Source organism: Calidris pugnax, unplaced genomic scaffold, assembly GCF_001431845.1.
Source record: "Calidris pugnax isolate Ruff unplaced genomic scaffold, ASM143184v1 scaffold450, whole genome shotgun sequence".
Taxonomy (NCBI): Eukaryota; Metazoa; Chordata; class Aves; order Charadriiformes; family Scolopacidae; genus Calidris; species Calidris pugnax.
This window is the reverse complement of record NW_015094504.1, coordinates 162,858-168,857: the sequence shown is the minus strand read 5'-3', so window position 1 is coordinate 168,857 and position 6,000 is coordinate 162,858. Positions and strand designations below refer to the sequence as shown.

Below are 6,000 nucleotides of genomic sequence, written 5' to 3'. Positions count from 1 at the left end.
GTCCGTCCCCCCCACCTCCCCCCAAAACCGACCCCGGTTCTGGTTGTCAGCGGAGGCACAAGTAAGTTCAGCGCTGAGGAGGTCGGTGAGGGAGAACCTGAGGTGGCCCTGAGGTACCGTGTGGGGGGCTTTGGGGGACATCGGAGCAGGGACACAGGCTCCTCCGAGAGGTCCCTGGGGTCCCCGGCTTGTGGGGAGGTTCTGCAGGAGGATGGTGGGGAAAGGTGGAATCCGCCTCCCCCTTCCTAGAGGAGCCCTTGCCCTAAATTTCCTTCCATTTCTCTCCCAGAGGCACGGACCGGCGAGCAGATCGCAAATAATCCCAAATACCTGAGGGCGCACAGGCGAGGGGGAGCCCCGGTTTGTGCAGTGGAGGGTTTGGGGGGGAGGAAAGGGGGGGCTTTCGCCACTGGAATATGACATTTAGCGGTAGAAAAATCTGTTGCGGAAAGGTTGTTTCCTTCCCATGTAGGTTGCTAGACACGCTCGAGCCCTCCAGTTTCCTAGGTGCATTTTGACCTTTCGGTGGCTGAGAAGTGGGTCGTGCGCGTTGGGTGACGGTCTCCTCATTTATTTTTATTGGGTTTTATTTTTATTTTTTTTTTTGCACCTGAAAAAAAGCACGTTTGCAAAGGTGGAAAGGTGCGGAGCGCTGGCTGGGGCTGCCGCTTGCTTCCACTGGGAGCTTAATCAGCATACAGTAGATATCCAATTTTCACTACCCAAATACGGCACAGCTGAAAAAAAAAAATTAAAAAAAAAAAAAAAGAAAAGAGTGACACAGCAAAGTATGTTAAAACTGGAAATTTGGACTCGCGTGGGTGGTGCTTATATGTTCTTCACCCCGTCTCATGGCTTGTATTCTTCGTGTTGCTGGTTTAGACTGAAAAAAGGACCTGGTTTGTGTGGGCTGGCAGGATATGCATATATATGTGTGTGTGTAAAATTTGCATGTGTGTGTATATATATATATTTAAAGAGTAATAGACCTGGTGAGTTCTAGTAGCAAGATGGTAAATCTGAACAAAAAAAAAAGATGCTTTGTTTACTTTTCTGGAGATGCTCTGTCCCGTTGCAGGTCAGAGGTTGTGATCTTCTGCCGGCAGAATATTTCAGCAGACGTGTGTGGGTTCTGAACTCTTTATTATGCTGTGGCCAGAGGCTTTCTTATACAAGAGAAAGTGAAAAAATATATGTTACGTATGGAAGGATACGTAGTATGTGGTGCATTTGTAGCCATATCCTTAGGCCTCTTGCAGAGCAGCGGGGAGAGAAACATTGAGAACCAGGAAAAAAAAAAGGATGCAAAGCCACAAATTTGCAGAGGGAAGCTGGGTAAGTGGTGGAGCATCCGCAGCTTCGCAGCCCTGTTCTGTGAAAATGATTAAAGTTCAAGTTGCCACTTAAGGGGACAAACAGCTCTTGATGGTAGATAATAAACAGTAGTAACTTTGGCAATACTGCACCTGGCTCCAAGCCGATGGGCATGATGAAATGTTAAATCTCAACTTATTTGCTCAAGATGGGTATCTGTTGTTTGAAACATGTTGCCAAACAATATGGCAGCGCAAATCCTTGCTTCCAAAACAAATAGGCTTCCTGAGCGGCGAGTTTGGCGCTTGGGAAGGCAGGCCTTTACTTCTTATTCACCACGGGCTGACTCTGATTATTTTTTTTTTTATATATATATATATATATTTTTCTTGAGCGTGCATGTTTTCCCCGAGCCTTGCCCTCTGATAATGCTACGACACATGCTCACAACGGCATGACTAATTCATACAATTAGTCATACACTTCCACTGTAGATTTATTGGAGCAATATCGCTGTCATTCTCACGTTGTAAAAGTCCGCGTTGGGGAACATGTGCCCTCTGTTGACTTCTCGTGGGTCTCTTGGCATGGCTTGTCAGGGGGGGCTGTTAACGAACCTTTGAAGCCTGTAGGATTATTAGGCTGACTTAATTATATAAGCATATTTTCAAGGAGCAGATCTGTTGGAGACCGGCACCTTGTTGCTTGCTAATCTGAGGGGGGTAATTTGCATGAGACTTCGCAGAGATTGCCAGAAATGAAGGTGTGAGTGCTACTACTAAAAATATCCCAGTCTCCTGCATAAATAGTTTGCCGGTTGAAAAACAGTATATTTTGTATAGGGAAACTATTTATATGACGAGTTATTCTTGTTTTGCTTGGTTGCCTCTCTTTCTTTGAAGCGTGGTTCTTATCTCTTTGATCAAAGAGGAGGAATGAAAAAAAAAAACCAAAACAGTTTTAAAAGTTAGATTCTGCCTTTAAAGACAGGATTTTAAGGAGGAAGGGCTTGGACTAACAGGTAAATATTGTAACCAGGTGTTCCTGAAAGGCCAAGGCGGTGTGTGACGCCCTGTAGCATGTGGCCACCGCTTCTACGTACGAGCTTGAAGCGCTGGCAGATCCAAACAAGCAATTTTTATTGGCGGTTCTATGTTATTTGTGTTGCTGCAGCATCCAGGAACCCCAGGCACGGGGCCGGCTTTGCAGTGGGGTGGGAGTGACGCAAAAACAGAGCGAAAAATGGACTCTGCTTCCAAAAAACTTCCAGCCTAAACCTAAAGGAGGTGGAGGAGTGGAGTTGTGAGGGGGAAGCAGCCGGACGGTGGTGGGCAGCAGGGGAGTCGGTAGTCACAGCGTATTAGCAGCCTAATATTGATGGGTTTGGGGTTTTTTTTTAAGTAATATTGCAGCAAACTGGTGCTTTATGGTCTGGTGGGAGGTGAGTGCCTGCTGTGGTGCTGCTGAACCCTCTGCCTGCCTCCCCATCAGAGCCAGGGTGGGTGAAGGAGGATTCCCTGGAGAAGCTGCTGGGCCTGAGAACAGCCAGGAGCTTTAACCTCTTCCCCTGGCCCAGCAGGATCTGGAGTAGGATGTTTGCCTGTAGCTGCAATATTAAAAACTACGGCTTGCTTGTAAATGGCTTCGACTCTTTGCATATTTGGCCTTGCGCATGTGAGTCAGGGTGATGCAGAACAGGTTTGGGTTTTTTTTTTTTTTTTTTAACCACGACGGCAGCATCTCCATGTAAAGTTGACCATTTTAAAACGCTGCGGCTCTGCTGCGGGGACAAACTTTAAAGCCCTGGGAGGCCTGGTCTGGGTAGAAAGGATGTGTCAGCACCATGCGCTTCACCTGGGCTCCTGTCATTTACCAAGGAAAAGACGGCTGAACTGGTTTGGAGGTTCTTTAAGCCTGAACTAATTTACCTGGCTGGGAATGTAGGTTAGAAACTAGGCTTCGCTTGGCTTTGGGCTAACGCCAGTAACGCTCCACAGGGAAAATGCAGGCTAAATAGCTTCTGCGCTGATAATCCTGCAATACTGTTCCTACTGTTTCCCCTGAAAAGATAGGTAGGATCTCGTGGGGTTGACCCAGTTGACTGGGAAGCAACTCCAGCGTGGAGGAGCAGTGGGATGGTTCCCTGAGATGCCCTCGGGTGAGTGGGGGAAAAAAAGCTGGGAAGGGTTTTTGCGCGTAGACCTTGCAGTGAGAATCCTCTCCTAAGTGCTCCTGTCCCATGGACAGGGTTGCATGGCCTAAACTGGGGAGATTTGTTAACCAACTGAGGTAAATCTGCACATAGATATTCTTAAATCTGTTTAAACCTGCTTACTGGTTTATGGAGTTCTGTAAGCTGGGGCAGGCTATCCTGGCAGTCCTGTTTAAACCCGTGTGTGTCCTCGCAGAGATCTGCCGTCATTTAGTGAAGCCCATGCAAGTTGGTGAGTTACAGGAAGGTGATCTAGGAAAGGAAAACAGTGCACTGAACATATAAATCAACAGTTTGCTGACTTGCCCTGGTTAGTGAACTCTACAGTATCTATATTTTGCTGAAAGTATACACAAATTGTCAGTTTCTCAAAGCTGGTCGGTGGATGGCCTCTTAAATGTGTTTGTATTTTTCTGCAAAGATCCTGAAGCTGTAGGTCCTGCTTCAAATGGCCCAGTCAAGGCTGGTCTTGCAACTAGCTATTTTGGAACACAAATCATGAAAATGTCTATTTTGAGCTTTTAATGTTTACTTTGTGTTTACTTTTAATTATCTATCATGGAATATGCTATGAAACAAGCTCAAAACAGTGTTTCTTTGGCTTAATTTCCTCCCCCCCCCTCCCTTTTTTTAATGTGACATCTGAAATCCCAAGGGTCTCATTTTTGGGGGGATTTTCAGAGTGTGAAGCCTTAAAAAATAAGGCAATACGCCAGACGAGGCAAGAAGTAGGCTTGTTTCTTGCATCCGTGTGATGAAATTATGAATGAGGAACTGTTCAAAACCCAAACAAATCAGTAGCTTTCCTACGGATGTGAAACTGACATTGTGAATGGAGGGTGAAGTTTAGAATCGCGAGGCTACCCCGGGATCAAATGATGTTAAATGGTATCATGCAATATTGAAATGGTTGGGTGTTGATAATGTTAAACCCATAATGTTAGTGGTTTCTCTTACGTGCACCTTACGCTGTCATGGGAAATAAGGGCCTTGGGAGGGGAGAGAGATTCCAGCCCACAGTACAGTGGTGCCCTGTCCAGAAGGTTTCAGAATAGTGTTTGCCCTTTCAAAAATTAAAAAACCCACCCCGATAAGTATTATAATCTTTCAGTAAAACTGCACTGAAAGTTTAACAATGAAAACCGAAAATCTTTTTTTTTTCTTTTTTCTTTTTCTATTAACATTGTATAACTCCCAGACTGAAGAAATAGGAGAGAAAAGGCCTGAACTTTTCAGAGCGTTAAATCAGATTCATATGTAAATTGTACAAGAAATCTCGCAGCTCAGATCCATTAATTTATCTTTCTTCATATTTCTTGTCAATTCCACACTTAGTACCCATCCTCCCTCTCTTCTTCTCTCCCCCAGAGCTTGTATTTTGCTCTTAATCTGACACTTTGCGTCCAGTTTTATCAACATACTTCCGAGGTCTTGAATAATTTGAGAGGTGAGCTTTTTAGTGGAGGTGCTAGTCAGCCTCTGTCTTGAAAGTTGGTTTTTTTTTTTAACAAAAGTCTGACTAACCTGAAAAGGATTTTTGATGCGTGCTCCCGGCCAGTTATTTTAAATCACGCTGGAAAAATTGTGCGTGAAAATAAACAAGTAGTTAGAGTTAAACCTGCTGTAGGCTGGGTGTGTGAGCTTGATCCCTTTTGTCTTTCATGCCTTTCTTAAATGTGATTGCTGACAAGATGAGTCCTGGCTCTTCCCACTAATTCTGTAAACAGCTGGCGGTTACGCTACCTGTTTCTTTTGTTTTCTTTTTTTTATGAGCAGAGATTTCCAAGTAGATTTTTAGCAGGGAAGCTTGGCAGGATGAGTTCACCAGACTTTCTTCCATGCTCCAGTTGCAAACGGCGCTCAGCTGAAAAGGTGAATACCAAGACAAGTAGTTTTTAATGATGGAAGGCACTCCGTTAGGGTTGAAGGAATGATAACTGGATGCTCCGGAAACATTTACAGTAGAAACATTTATAGTAGAACCCAATAGATCCTGTTGCATTCTTTAAGTTCAGATTTAATAATGAAATCCAGCATCTGCAGTGGTGTTAAGGTTATGAAACTTGAGCGTTAACAATGTGCTTGTATCTCAACTTTAAAGTTGAGCGCAAAGTCCCAATGTGTATTGAAATGTAATTAGCATGCAGCGTAATTTGCTGTTGGGTGGATAGTTTCTTGGAGTTTTCAAGAGTTTCTTGGAATGGAGCTGATGTGTAAAGTACCTCTCTTCATGTCTCCAAGTGTCATTTCAAGAATGTTGGTTCGTGGAATAAGCAAGAGCTGCTGGTGGAGGATCAGGTAAAACACGGTGTTGTATGGGCCCCTCTGACTCGCAGGGCAGGAATAAGGACTGGAACCAGCTCTGCCTTTGGCAGCACGTAACTCTTGTTTTCTCTTAAATTAAGGTTCTGAAAATCCAGCTTTTTAGAGTATTCTTTGTATTTATGCTGTTTGCAAGCTTTTGTTTTGCTGCT

General features: G+C 44.5%; 1 protein-coding gene across 1 annotated transcript in view; it reads left to right on the top strand.

Annotated features, from left to right (window-relative positions):
- Positions 1-6,000, top strand: part of LOC106900841 (nuclear receptor coactivator 1-like) — a gene marked incomplete at its 3' end in the record, with an annotated part of 165,382 nt that overhangs the window by 498 nt on the left and 158,884 nt on the right. The window lies entirely within an intron of this gene.